At 40.3% G+C, this 15,758-nt stretch overlaps 1 protein-coding gene across 2 annotated transcripts in view; it reads left to right on the forward strand.

Moving 5' to 3' along the window:
• The first annotated feature begins 688 nt into the window (after positions 1-688).
• Positions 689-15,758, forward strand: part of LOC109321193 (protein-methionine sulfoxide oxidase MICAL2-like) — a 204,955-nt gene continuing 189,885 nt past the window's right edge. For both annotated transcript variants that reach the window (XM_019551660.1, XM_019551659.1), the window contains exon 1: positions 689-875. The gene's annotated coding sequence lies outside the window, so the exon portion shown is untranslated. The remainder of the gene's footprint in view (positions 876-15,758) is intronic.

Consider the following 15,758-nt stretch of genomic DNA (forward strand, 5'->3'; position numbering starts at 1 on the left):
CATGCGGAGCGGGATGCCGCGGTGGTGAGTGCGTGAGCGCGCGGGGCGGGCAGCGGGCTCTCACCTGCCCCCGGCTCCGGTCCCGCCGCCAGGCGGCTTCGCGCCGGGACGTGCGGGCGCCGCGGTGACAGCAGCTGCTATGTATAGACGGGCGGGGGCCAGCTGCCCCCTCCTTTTTTTGGGAGGGTCAGGTCTCGAAGCGGAGTGGGGCTGATCTCTTAGGCAGCGAGAGGAGCGAGTCCTTGTCCCAGCCCGGGGCAGGGGGCTGTGGGGAGCTCCGGCTCGGCCGGGCAGGCAGCGAGGAGCCGGGAGAGGTGAGGCCGGGGAAGGGCGTGGGAGCGAGCACGGACCTGTGCACAGCACCGGGGCAGCCGCGTCCTTTCTGGGCCACACCGGCCCTCAGCGGGGTCGGGGCAGGTGACCTCTGGAGTGCCATTGCAGCCCCCCTGCTTCTCTCTGATCTCCACGTGAAATAACCCCACTGAAGTCAGACCTGGCTGGGGTGGATCATGTGCCCTGTGATGGCCCAATCCCATTAGCACTCACCTCCTTGAAGTGATCTGTGGAAGTTAACCAATTATTTCTCACAAACTCCCCCCCCCCCATTTGATGCTGGCTGATGTGTTTTGCTCTGCCTTGGGCTTATAAATGAACATGCAGCAGTGCTCTCTAACTTCACCTGCCTTGGTATGTGCAGTGCTATTTCTGTTCAGAAAGGCTGTGCGTTGCAGTGGCCTGTCAGATGGGTGTGTCAGTTCAAAATGGCTAGTTAACTTACAGTTGGGCATCCATTTGCAACCCCCATGGTCCATAGTGGACTATCTTCTACTAAGAATCTAATTTTTTTTTTTTTAATATTTAGGAAGCAGAAAGTGGTAAGTGGTTCTTGTATCTTATTTGCATTTTTTCAGTTGCGTTCTCTCCTAGGCTGATGTTGCTTCCTCCTTAGTACATACTTGTTGAGAAGGGTTTAATACAGAAATGGAGGTGGTGGTGTGTGCCATGTCTCTGATGTACATGTGCCACTTGAATAAGATCTGAAGTAAGATGCCTACTGAATAAAGTTAACTGCAGCTGCTTGGCTAGATTACTCTTATAGGCAAACTTTCCACTTTTACTGGTCTCAGATACAGTGTCAGTAAAACTAAGTCTGCTTCAAAGCTAGCTCTTTTATTGGTTTGCTGTAGGATGGACTTGAAGCTTTTATACCCTGAAAAAATTTAACCTTTTTTTAAAGAATTAAACTAATTACAGTATTTCTGTATGAAATCTTTTGCTCTCTTATGATGGAAGAATTTACAAAAACAGATAAGATTATCTGACAGTATGTTAACTTTCATTGAACATGTATTTGTAAACATCCTGAAACAATGTTAAGAACAGTCTGCAAGTATTATCACGCTGGGAGGTTGGTGGCACATATCTACCAATGTTATATTCTCTACTGCTTTTACACATTGGTTTTAATTGAATCTGACACACATTTTTATTCGGGCATTGAAGTGTAGCTTAATCTATGGTAGTAATTGCCTTGTCATGTCAATTGCATTTTATGTGTGGGCTGAAAATATGATTTAGAAATGCAGAGAGTGAGCAATTAGCTCAGAAAATTGTTGATGATGGGGTATAGACCTTTTAGGTCATGGGACTGAATCCTTACCAAGTTGATAACTACTAGTGTATTTTTGATGTCATTTTGATGTATGTGAAAGGATCTGGAGGTCTCTTGTCAGTTTTAAAATATTGTTCTCAGTTGGCAACCTTGCTGACAATCTCAGCCAAGAGGTGATTTGAGCATGGAAACCAAATGCATTCATGTATCTAAAGATGGTCTCTGGAGGTCAAAGTTGAGGTATGTTGGCATGACTGAGAAACTTTATACAAGAGCTTCTGTTTTGTTCCAGCTAGATTTTCTGGTTAGGTATACGAGGGCCACCCAACTTCTAAATGTCTGGAGGCCCCATAGACCACAGCAGTGGGGGCTACAGGTCTCCCAGGTTGCTGCTGTGTAGGTACCCTCTCTTCCCACCGGCATGGTGAGATGTGCTGTAGTGCCCCCCTGGGGAAGGGGCAGGGGTGGGAGCTAGAGGAGGGAAGGGAAACCTGGAGTCCCTGGTTGCTGCTGCAGCCAGAGCAATGTGGTGAGTGGTGTCTGGGTGGGAGCCTGGGTACTGGAGGTGACCCATGAGCCCCCTGTTGGAAGGTCTACTCTCCTTTCATTGGGGATTGTGTGCTGGGATAGCTGTATTTCAGCTGAACTTCCAATTCTTGGTAAAGACCATGGGCAGGTCTCTCAACCTTTCTGTGATTCAGTTCCAAATTTGTAAAATAGGGTAAAAAGACATACTTCATTTGCTTCTTAGGTGCCAATATTTAATTACCTTTTGTAAAATGCCTGGCACTTGGCTGGCAAGGAGCTACATAAATTATCTTACTGCCCTGGCAGATCTGTTCATCTAACAATGAATGCTAAAATACAATAGTATGTGAATGGAAACAAATCATCTGCCAGCTGAGCAGATATGATTTGGCATATTCTTATGTATGATGGGTGTGTGTGTATGTGGCTTTACATATATAATTAGTTTAGAGTCTAAATCATTATTTTTAAAAAGTATAAGGTATACAATTATGTCTATCATTTCTCTTTCCTGTAAGACAAGTCATAGACAGCTCACTGCATTCAAGAAATAAGATCTGCTGAGATGCTTTAGCTATTTACATTTACAAAATATTTGTATTAGTCTTCTTTCTAGCATGTTTATGAACTAAGGCAAAGATGAGCAGAATCACTGAGAATTTTACTCCTGGCCTAATCTGTCTGAAGCTGTCTTGTAACGTCATGATTAAATCAATGCCAAATACTTGTATTTATTTTCCCTAAACTGTTCACATGCTAGAATTTTAAAAACCTTTGCTCAAAAATGGGACTACTTTTTGTTTTATAAAACCATTGCTTCTTTTATTCTCTGATATTTTTTCTGTTTGGAGGAAAGCCTGAAAATTGAGTTTAAACTTTTTATTCTCTTGACCTTGAGCCCATCCCCCTTCCCATTCTTTAGTGTTGTGGTGGTATTTTAAAAGGGGTAACAAGCAGCACCCTCCAAAAGTAGAGGTAACATAAAACAGTTAGTACATTGATCACAGTCCATACATAACACTTGATTTTATCTTTATGCTTGAGACTGGAAAGCCAGAATACCTTTTCTAAGCCAGAACTTTCTCTGTGGACAAGGTGATTTGCTGGGATATTAATTCTAAAACAGTTTATAACTACTCTGATTAACAAACAGGTACCCCCTGCTGTTGGTACATTTTTACATAGCTGTACTTTCTGGCCTTATTGCAAAACATATTTGTATTCTTTTTGATAAACTGACACTGAATAAATACTGAACTTGGCGAAAAAATACGTAAATTTTTGGCAATTTTGCTCTCCCTACAAAGTTGGAAAAACTTTAAAGAAATGCAATTTATGATATGGGCTGGAGAAACAAAGGCCTGAGAATTAGACATTCCTGAGTTCTAATCCAACTTCTGCTGGTGCCTAGCTCTGTGTGCCTTTGGGCAAGTAACTTTATCTGTGCCTGTTTCCCTGTCTATAAAATGGGGTAATACTTAACAAGCCTGTGTGATAGATAAGTGTGAGGCTCCATTAACACTTTTACAGTGCTTTTGAAATGCAACACTCTTATTGCTGGTAAGTATTTTGTTTCTTACTGTTGTCCTAAGAGGGACAGGGTAATTGGTAATTCATATATACCAGTATTGCATGTTAGTTTGTTTCTGAAAAACATAGATATTCTAAATTAAGGATATTAACTAGATTGAAAAGTGATTTAGAAACTTGAGGTACCTATATTACTGTTGAAATTAGTTGTACAGATCCAGGGTGAATTCTGTAGCGTGACACATTCTAGAGCTGGAGTTGTTCAGTTTATTTCTGACATGACGATGAGTAAGAATGGAATTCTTTCATCTATAGATGACTACTCTTGGCACTACAAGTACATAAAAGCTTATTTAGCTTCCCTAGAAACTGGACTGTAGTCATATTGGGCCATATCTTAATTCCTTAAAAGGAGGGAAATTGAGTGTAATGTTACCAAATGGTACTTAGATTTGTGCCAGTGAACCATCTTGTCTGTTATTTGTTTGTAGTTCCTATCGTCCTGTGACCAAGATTCTTAAATGAGGTATTGGGGTAGTACAGGCGCAAGCAAACTGGCCTGTGGGCCGGATCCAGATCCAGCTGGCAGCTGGATTCCATTTTCACCCTTTTTTGCTCACCCCAGGGTACTACAATACAAGTGAGTGGTAGTATTTCGTATAAATTTAATTCAGGGTTTGCTTGTTTGTTTTTTCTCAATTACACTGATACAACCAAAAGAAGTCCCCTTCCTCATCCCTCTTCACCATGTCATGGTTTTGTCTCAGATAAATTTTAAAACTGTGACATTCGAGGAATAACTTCAGGATAGAATATTGACATGGACCAAGCAGTGTCATTGCATTATTGTAGAGTAATTTTGATTTTTATTAATAGGACTACAACAGCTTACTTCAGCACTTTGAACACAGGTTTAGCCCTTTTATTTCGTTGCTCATCTATGGCATCATGTCTTTACCCACCTCAGTTTAGAAAATGATGCCAACAATTTTTCTACTGGCTACACACAGCTAAGTAGATATTCAACACAAAACTTAAAACTAAGTGGGCCTGGCATTGCAAGTGTGTAACAATGGAGGTAGTTTGTTTGTTTTTTAAAAGCACTTTCTTTGGCTCTGTGAGACCATAGTAAATCCTTCTCAGACTTTTTAAACTTCGAGATTAATTGACTGGGCTGGCAAGCTATTGTGCCAGTTAAGGGGCTGTCCCAATTTATTCTTCTATTGTGCGAGCCTTAAGAAAACAGTTAAGATATCTTAAAATGATGTGAAGCTTTCCATGGGAAGACAGTCATGTTTTGCCTTTAGGGCCTTTTACGTGATCCACTGTGGTTGTTCAAAACTTTCCTCTCTCCAGGAGTTACCCACAGTATGTGCAATAACAGGCAAATGGTGTTTTTATTCTAAGGGTGAATGCATTTTAAGCTACTAGCTGTTTGTGGGTATTTTACAGTTTTCCCATCCAGACTGGTCAATGAAAAGATTTTAAATTCTTTCAAAATACTCATGCCTAATTCTTGTGCATGTGTCAAGATTCAAAGAATCAATCCATAAATGAAATATACTGGTAAGCCTTGGAAACAGATGAAGTGAAAAGATAGCTGTTTTCTTCTCAGGGAAGACTTAGGTTTGGTAAGTAACGGAATGCTTGTTTATATGTTGTTGGATGACGAAGTATTATGATTACTAATCCTGGTTATTGGTTGGTGCAAATCCATCTGTTCATTTAGTTATATTATCCTCTCTAATTTTACGTCGATATAGATGGGCTTGGGAGAGGTAAATGCAATCTTTGTGCAGCCACAGTGATAGTAAAAAGACAAAGTTACAATATGCAAAACAATCGTTACTGACACCAGTGCTTGCATTCTGATACAGTTAGTACTTGCTGTACTAAGGCCATGTGAAATTGCAAATTTAGTATTCAGAACCTGACATTTTATCTGTCTTTTACCAAGTCTAATTTTTTCTAAATATTTCAACAGTTTTGCTTTAGTTTTTTCCAGCTGATTAGATCAGGAAAAGATTCAGGGGTGGATAATGGGATGTAACGAGACTACTTGATGATGTGAAATCTGTGGGTCAGTGCTGGTTTGCATTAGCTGAGCACTTTGCCCAGAATGCATCTTTAAGTTCCTACTGCTTTTTTCAATGGAGTTCACTCCTAAGGAATGGGTGGTTACCACACTTGCCAGTTAAAATATTCCTGTTTTGCTTTTGAAGGCTAATGGAGTGATAGCATTTTGTAGCTGAGCTGCAGACTGGGTTCCCTTTTTAGCTCTAACTGCAATCCAGACTGACCATGAAAAAAATACTGAATTTTCAAACTTGTATATTCTGTAGGAAAGAGGAGGTGCTCTGTTTCTTTTAAGTCTGAACAGTGGGTTTCTGCTCCAGTTCTGCCTTTCTATTCCCTAAATATCATTAACTCATATCTGTTGTTGCTACTGTACTCCAATTTAATCAGGTTAGAACCGTAGATAACAATTTAGTATTATATGAATGTAGGAAGAGCAGAATACTGAAGATTAGAACCATCTTGTTGATATGCAAGTTTCTGCACCTGTGACTGAGTAATGCACCCCTATAGCCTCTTTGAATTCCTTCATACAGAATTTTTAAAATAACCAGCTGTCAATCCTGCATGCAGTATTTGTGTCCACAATATGAGTGTGGCTAATGAATATCAGAAATGACATGTTGAAAGCTTGAAAATGAATTCCACAGATGTGACCTGTGTATGAATGATTCTCATTTGAGCAGAGATAACATAACTGAATACCTGCTTGGTGTAATTAGTTCCTGGGATCCTGTCTCCATATCAAACCTTTATGAAGGAGGATAGTGGAGTTGTATGTGATTGTCAGATTTAATTACATTAATAAATAATCTCAAGGTCTACTAACAGATGCATTTTAGAGAATGCAGGTTTTGCGTGCTGAACTAAAACATGTTCTAGCAAACCCTGCTAAAACAAAAACTTAACTATGTAATGCAACAATGATTTTATTTCTTCATACTAAAAATGAAACATCCCCACTTTCTGTGTACAAAAAGTTCCTGGGACAAATTATGACATACTTTCTATTACAAGTGCCCTAAAGGTAAGGATTGTTTTACATCTCTTGTTTAAATCTCTACATTCCTGGTATACTATATTATGCAATGTTACCTTGTTGCAGAAGCCCACTATTTCCCATGACACACAAACTTGTATACCAGTGGTAACTTGATGCAACATGCCAAATATTTAATGAAATACTGTCCTGTGGTTTGGTTACCTGGTGTAAGTATGGGAGAAGGTATTTGATCTGGAATTTAAGCAGAGGTGAATTATAATAGCTGGGTAACATAATACTCCTTAACTGTACTGCAGACTTGCTGTGCTGGTGTGGTAAGCGACAACTAACATTGCAGGTTGCGCCTATCTACTTTTCTATTTAAACCTTGATACACAGATATTTGGATGGGAAACTAGGTTAATATGCACCAGGCCCATGGTCCTCTCTATATGTGATAGAACAAGGGCGCGCAATTATTTTGAGCAGAGGGCCACATACTGAGTTTTGGCAAGCCATCGAGGGCCGCATGACAGGCAGCCAGGGGCAGATAAATATTAATTTCCTAAATTTTTTAGGGGCCCGCAGGCTGGATAGAATGGGCTGGCGGGCTGCATCTGGCCCGAGGGCTGCATTTTGCCCATCCCTGCGATAGAAGTTGCCTTTATTCTATCCGTTGTGCATTACTTAGAATGAGAAATGTCTATTTGTTGGTGAAGGACATATAAAATAGCCCTGATACAGAGGGGTAGAAAGGACAAGTGAAGAGATTCTCAGCCACTTCCAGATCTCCAGAAATGCATGTAGCCTTCCCTCTCTGCCTCATTACTCAAGACCCTGTTCAAACACTGATGGAGATTTATTGCATCCTTGGAGCTGTCCTACTTACGAAGTCCTTGCTGCATTAGGGAAACCATTTCCACTGGTCTGGGTAACAGATGTAGTAATAACTGATGTGGGAGAAGATGCTGTAGCAAGTGCAGCTTCATTTGAGCTTGGCCAAGGCACTAGGTCTTTGCAGGCTCGAGTAAAAAGATATTGGCTGTTCTCTTCAGGTTCATATTTCCCGGTGGACCCATCTCTGTGCTACAGGGAATAAAATGCCACCATGGGCATCCCACAAGGATTTACATGGGTGGGAATAATCCATGAGAGCCTGATCTATCTCACTTAGGCCAAAATTCTTGCTCTGAGGTTGTTGGGAAGAGTTTAATTTGTTGTTGTTTTTACTGAAAAAGGACTGGTCCTTGACTAGGTATATTTATAGAAAACTTTTTTTTAGTAATATCTTGTATAGTTGATACACTGGTATTCTACATAGTTCCTTTTCGCCCACTAAATGCAGAAGTTCAGGAATTGCTTTGAATTTAAGTATTATGCCCAGGGCTAGTCAGTTATGCCAGTTAATTTTTCATTTAATTAATGCATGGATTTCCACAACCCTTTATTCATCATTAAGTAACAACTGAATAATTTATTTTAAGGAATATCATCAATAGCTGAGCTAGAATCTGTTTCTAATTCCCAGAGCAGTCTTTTTGCATTAATACTGAACAAAAAGAACTGCACGGCTATTTTAGAGGACTGGAGTCTCATCATTACAAGTTGCTCACAACACCCTTCTCCCTACAAAGCTATATTCAAGGTGCTACTTGACACTAACTGAAATACACACGACCCAGCCCTTCTGTTTAACAGACTTTCTTGAGTCAGCTTTTCTAAAGGAGTATTTATATACACTCTTCAAATGGACCAATAAAACAGGTCATTCTACAAAGAAATGTCAACATGAAAAACCATTTTTCATTTTCAAACTTCATCATGCTTTGAAGCAAAGGTTTTGGGTCCCCCCCAGTGACATTATGGGTAAAATTCTTAAGGGTGCTTTAATCACAAGAAAACTCGTAAGTGATTTAGGATTCTTTGAGAATGTTAACCAATATAATTACAGATGCCTACTTCTTAAAAACAGTTTTTTGTAGTTAAACAGCCTCCCTGTTTAATTCATGTCCCACTATTGATTTGTAAGGTAAACATAACATGCAGTGTGTTGACAGTTGACGTCCAAGATTTGATTCACATACAGACGTGGGTATTGTCCTACCTCCTGTTTGTCAGAACTAAAACTATTATAACGAAGGAACTTGAAGATGCTTTTTTCCCTTTCATTTTTTCTACTATAGCATTCAAATAAACTAAGAATGGTAAAACTTCTCTCGTCTATTTGTCATTGGAATAAGCACATTAACCCATGCCCCTCACCCTCATTCAAACTTTTTGCAAGCATGTGTGTGTCAGAGAACTCTTGCAAGTTAATCCTAAATGAAACAATGGTGTTTTTAGCTTTCCTTTTATCTGGCCTATCTCCCAGCTATCAACTGACTTGTCTATGTTGGTCAGTGCCTCAGATTAAAGCTGCAGCAAATAGAACATGAATCTGACTCTTTTCCAAATGGCATTTTTGAGATGACAACATTGATTAGTTCATGGAAATCTTCATTACATTCATTTTTAATGACACTGTTTCCGTGTTAAGCAAATTGCATATCTTGTTTCACAGCCCATGTTTTGAATCCAGCCTTCCTCTTTCCCATGCAGGCTGGGCCTGTTGTCTAATGCCTGTTGTGAAAGTATGTCATCTCAGGCCTGAAATAATACATGTTTTATTTTAGTGGAAGTGAAGAGAAACTTTTTTCTTTCTTTTCTTTCTGCTACTGATTTCATTCAGATTCTAATGAACTTCCAGCTTTCTTAAAGGAACTATTTCAGACTCTCCAGAAGGGGGAGCCTTCATGTCTCCTACAAAATCCAAGGAGTTTAAAACACAAGTTCTAGTTAATAGAAATTAATATTAACAATATTAGCATGCTTTTTCCTCTTCTGTATTTGATCAAGCAAGTAAAGGCAAAGTAGTAAAAGCTTAATTCTTTCCTAGAACTGTATTCATACACAGCACTAATGATAAAGGAAGTGGAACTGCATTCCCCTTTCTTCTTAGAATACCTACATTCCTTATTAGAAATCAAGGGTCTCTTTTTAAATCTACACAAGTCTTTTCCTCCTTTGGGCAAATGGTTATCATATAAATGGTGGGGGCGGGGTTTAGAATTTAAAGGTTTTTTTGTTTTGTTTTGTTTTAACTCAGAATGACTTGTAATTGAAGTTTTATTCTCTGTCCATATTAGGATCAAAACATTTATGTTCTGATTGGTGGATAGGTAGTGACATACCAGGAAATAAGTTTAGTCATCTGCAGTGTTGCTGATTAGTTTCATTTACCACACCCTAACTGATATAGTACCTCTATTGCACCATGGAGAGGATGGCAGGGTGGAAAACAATTGTAGATGATAGGACTTGCTTTGTAACAATCATAAAGGCTCTAATGATAATGTTGACAAACTAAGTGTGTCTAGTTGTTTTTTGTTTTTGTTTTGGGGTTTTTATTATTATTGAGGATTTTTACTTATAGTTTCTTTTAATCAGCCCCAGTTCTGTAACTCCTTTACATACAACATTTCCACTGAAATTATACATGCACAGATGTAGGATTCTCTCCATAATGAGCATGTGTAAGTTTTTTGTTCCCTTTTCCTGCTATTCCTTCCTCTTTTTGTCAGCATATGCCCTCTTCTCCATATTTTTTTCCTTTTTTTTTTTTCCCCAAAAGAAATTTTAAATTCTAGCAGCCTGCTGACTTCATGTGATGAGTTACATCACTGGGTAAACGTGTGAGAATCTGATTTGATAGACATCAGGGCTGGAAGGGATCTCATGAGATCATTGGGTCCAGCCCCGTCAGCTGGGGTCAGAGCTGAGCGGGTTCTGAGCAAAGGCACAGTGGAGCCTATCTTCCATGGAACTGCTGTGGTGGAAGTGGTGATCACAGTCACACTCACAATTCAAATCTTTTTTTGGACATGGAAGCAAATCAGTTTTATGTCTGCAGTGCTGGAATGTTACAGCAGAAGTTCGTTAGCTGTCTGTCAGATAATCTGTGCATGTGATGGCTAGACTTATTTACTGCTGGGATATTTGTTGAGATAGTTTTGTAGTTAAGTAGAGTGAAGTGAAGGTGGCATCATTATCTCAGCTCAGCTGAAGATTCTACTTTGGACCCCAGCCCTGCCTTCTGGGCAGTCATTAAGATGATTGCAGGCCATCCTTTTAACCTGCTGATGATTGATAAACCTTTGGCAAAGTAGTAGGGCACAGGGCTGTTTTGGAGTCCTCCTGTCAGGAAATGTCTGCTCTGAGGTGAAAGTTTAATTAGGGATTTGCAACTGCTGATACTAGAAGAAGATCAAGTATGCTCAAATAGGAACCAGGAACATATTTAAGAATTTAGGAAGAAAAATCTGCATGTTTTCTGTTGCAGTGATTACACACAAACTCAGTACATGAACTGAGACTGGTTTTAAGTGAACTTGCTGCCTTTGTCATGCACTGCATACCAAGATACCTTGCTCCTGTGCAGCAGCAGCAATGCCTGCCTGGCCACCTGCCTGGCACACCATATTGCTCCAAGTCCACACTGGACACCACTCCAGGACTTTGGACCAACCAGTCTGGACTGGACTATGGAAGCTGGGGACTGTCCTTGCATGTGCAGGTAGATACCTGTAGTCCCATGGCTTCCTCATATGCAGCCTTTTCAGACATGCTCAAGGGCAAGTACAATCCAAGGTGGTAAGCCCTGAAAGATGCTGCACATTTACTCTGCAACTTGATATCATCCCACCAGACTGTGCTGGTTCTTTTGCTTTGGAAGTGCTGCTCTGCATAAGTGCAGCAGTCACTGGGCCTTTTGATCTGCTGTGAATGCTTCAGAGTCCTCCTGGGCATTCACTGTATCAGAAAATGCCTGGAAAAGGCAAGTCATTGTTTTGTAGAGCCAATAACTTGCTGTGTAAGTAATTCACTCTCAGGCAGAAACAATTTAGTCACCAGATCCATGGCTTGGCCAACCACCTAGGAATGGACAGAAGTAAGGAGTGTGCAGACATGGAAGAATATTAACTAAATGTGAAGGGGAGCTAAAATCACTTTTGGCTGTGGAAAAAAAGATATGTTCTCCCATAGTACACCAAAAAGCAGTCCCTAGAAAGACTCCAGTCTGTTTGGGGCACTTGAAAACCTGAGATATAGCCTCATAGCACCAGACATTTGCCTGGACCAGCTATGTCCGTGGTTGGTATGCAGGGTGTGGCACATGCATGGACAATTTAAAGAAGAAGAGCTTAATGGGACTCCTAGACTATCCCCAAGGCAGCCAATAACGGTTCTGATGAAGCTTTCTTTGGAAGAGGTTTCTGACGTAACTATTCTTGACTAAGAAAGTGTGGGCACTCAGGCAGCCCTGATGCAAACCTGGAGACCAAAAGCAGCCCTTGCTGGCAATTACCATTATTTGGTAACACTGATGGAGTACTTAGGAACCTATTTTATACTAATATGATAGTCTGGAATAATGTGCCCTCTCCCCCCCCCAACTTTTTATCAATCAGCGTAGATTACTGAGGTCAGATATAGTAGAATGAAGGGAATCTACAGTATGGAGCAAATGAGCTATCTGAACTTTGCAAGCATTGCAGTCACTTCTAGATTTATTTCCAGGAAATTTCTGGCTTAGTGGAATCTTTCTGCTTGTTCATAATCATACACTTATACGTACAAGAATACATAACAAACATATAATACATGACCCACAGGTTACTGTTATACTTGTATTGTTGCGTGAGACTTGGGGAAGTTTCTCAAGCAGAGTTTTCCTGTTTTCAGTGTAGAACAAGGGGTGACCTTAGCCAGGAACAGTACTTTTACAGGTGTGCAGGTTGTCAGAGAATGTGGGTTTTCTGAGTATTTCTTTTCAAGGAACAGGTTTTTTTAAAAGGGGTGGGGGTTATCTGAGAGGCCTGTTCATTGCATGTAAAAATTCAGTATTGTAATGCCATTTGTAGAAGAAAGCATTGTTACGGCAAATGTTTCTCTCCTAAAGTTGGTGATTTTTCCTTTGGAACTCTTTCCTTACATCCTTCTCAGATGAGTTTATGTTCATTTGTCTTGAATATTGAATCCTGTTTAATTATTGGAATGAGCTAAGACTGCTTGTCATAAGTAAAATGTCTGTCTAGTTACTTGGAGCCAGTTTGCCAGCTGTCTGTAGCCTCTGGTATGTGCCTCCTTTTTTTAGGAAGATGATTGCACAATCCGTGCAGGTGAAGAGCACCCGTGTGTGTGTGGGTGCAGTGAATGCTGAAATAACCAATTTTTAATTACAGTAGAAATGTGAAGGATGGATCTTGCCCTATGAGGTGTGTAGAACTGCAATTGCTACTCTGGAAGGCAATCTTGATCTTCTCTTACTTATTACTGCCCATCAGTTGTTGCTTCTCTGTGGTAATGCTAGAAACTATGCTTGGTAGCTACAGCATTAAGCTGTTTGAATCAAAACATTTCACATATCTAAAACAAGCTTGAGCTGGAAAGAACAGATTAGCAATAACAAGTGTTCTGTGATATGTCTGCAGTTTGGCTTAAAATATTGGAAGAAGGAGAGTTACTCATCTTTAAAAACTTTTCCCAATGGCCTCTGCCATTTGGGTTTTTGTATAGTACACTGTATTTTCTTGCATATGACTTGCCCTGAAATAAGACACACATCTTGTTTTTGAAAGTCAGAATGAAGAAAAAAAGATCTTTACTTGAAAATACTTGTAAGTAGCAGTAAATAACTGAGGAGCCTGGTATGCTAATTGAACTGCTGCCTGTGGAGCACGTTATACATTACTTTTGCTTTTCCAGATGCATGTGCTGGAGAAACATTTGCTACTATAATTCCTTGCTTATAATGTATGCCCTATTGTCCAGCAGCTGTTTTTTGAGGAAAAGTGTGTTGTATGCAAGAAACCGCAATAGTAAGGCAGGCCACCCCCAACCTGTTTATGCCGCCTCCTCCCTTAAAAAAGGAAGAACAAAAAAGAAAAAAAATTAATCTGGGCTAGTTTGCATATGGTTCCTAGTTTTTCCCCCCCTGTTCATTCTGATCTTCTGCTTTATCATCGAACCTCCACCTTCCTATATAGACCCTACTGCTGCCTTACAGGGTAAGCCATACTTACCCTGGCAGCAGAAGAGTAAAAAGCCATATACAAATCGCCCCTTGTCTTATAATGGTGCAGCCTTTCAGTAAGAAGCAAGCGGGTGCAGATATACAGATAACCATGCATGATGTAGGAAAAGTCTAGTTGCTTGTTGCTCCCATGGAACCACCAGCCTTTGAAGACTCAAGTAGAGCCAATCTGAGGAACTTCTGAATCATAATCCTACTTTTGAAAGAGGATGTAACATGGTCTGGACATTTACAGTGTACTCATGTACATTGTTTAACACAGCATTATAAATTTAGTGGCCTTCTCTACTAGGCCACTGGGTTCTCCCCCTTATTTTTAATAAGTTAAAAATTAATGTCTTCCATATAGGTATAAAGCCCAACTCTCAGTCTAGGTATACTGTACTCCTGTATGTCAGGTACTTGTTTTCCTCTGAAATAAGAAAGGGAATCTTAAAAGAACAGTGAGAGAGGAGCAGAGTCTAATGGAAAGCTACAACATCAGTGCTTGATCTTTTATAAAAAATAATGTGTATATTTTATCTACCGGAGAATTTTCACCAGGAATGCTCCCCACCCTGGCCAATTCTGCCTTCTTGGCGTGTACTGTGCTGAGGTGTGCTTAAAATTCTGGGAGTTGCATGTGGAGAAATTAGAGATCTGCAGTGTCAAATAAGTGATGAGTATCTCCAATTGCTTTGTGCATTTGTGGTTTTGCCAGAGAGCAAGAGGAAACCTCCTCTATGTAAAAATAAAGAACAGATCTTTTGCAATATTCAGACAATAAATGTATTTTTTCAAACTGTAGATTGCCCTGACTAATATTTTTTTATTTATGCTGGATTCATAGTACCCCTTGTCAGAATTAGTTTTAAACCACTGACCAAACTGTGGCACTGAGGTTCAGAGGAGATCCTGATGTTTTAAAATTTTGGTTTCAACCTAAGTCATAATGAAACCAAAGTTCTCAAAATTTTCCATGAGCCAGGTTGCCCCCTACATTCTTTACTTTGGAAACACAGACATATGATGCTTCATACATCAAAATATATGTTCTGCTATCCAGACTGCCTTGAGCTGGAAACTCCAGGGCTCTGGGAACCTTGAGAGAAGGAAAAGAGTGATTTCTCCTCTCCAGGACTTCATCCCCTACCCACTTCTCCCCACCAAAGCTTCGTCCTGGAAAGGGTGGGGTTAGACTCACAGCTCTGTGAGCTTGAAAGCCCTGGCATGGTGGAGTTGCTTTGGAGCCTTGGATATACAAAGGCTGGGATTTTTAGCATCCCACCAGGAAATCGGCCAGAACTCTGCCATATGGCAGGAATTCATCTATCCTGGGATGTTTTGTGTTCACATGGGAATTTTTTAATGAAACCAGCTCTTGCCAGGATCTCATTATGCTAGGCATTATGCAGTTGTAGAAACAAAGAATGGTAAACTAAATAGCCTCTTAGCAGTCCACCTTGTTATCCTGTATACTTTTATAGCATAACAAGAGCCAAACTTGTTATGCTATAGAAGTACAGGTAAGGCACCCAGACAAACTTAATCCAGTCCCACAACGATCCCCTAAAAGGAAAAATACCTTATCTCTATTCTGGAATTACAAGTACTTCTGTTCACTAATCATAATTGTTTGGTTATTGATAGGGACTTACTGAAATTGTGACTTTGTGGAAAACACAAAATTGGGCATTTTCCATGAAAAAGGGCTAGCTCTGAAATTTTGGGGGGGCTCCTCCACCCCACAACTTAGCAGCAAGCAGAGAAAAGGACAAGGAGCCCTGCAACCTTGGAGCATTGCGGGGGATGAGCATATTGGAGCCTGAGTATGTGACAGCCTCAGAAAAGGAGCCAGTCTAGGGCCAGCGAGGGACGTGAGAGATTTTGGTCCCATCTTTTAAGCAGCCTGAGGCATG

This window comes from Crocodylus porosus, unplaced genomic scaffold, assembly GCF_001723895.1.
Source record: "Crocodylus porosus isolate Cpor-Errol unplaced genomic scaffold, CroPor_comp1, whole genome shotgun sequence".
In the NCBI taxonomy this organism is placed as follows: Eukaryota; Metazoa; Chordata; order Crocodylia; family Crocodylidae; genus Crocodylus; species Crocodylus porosus.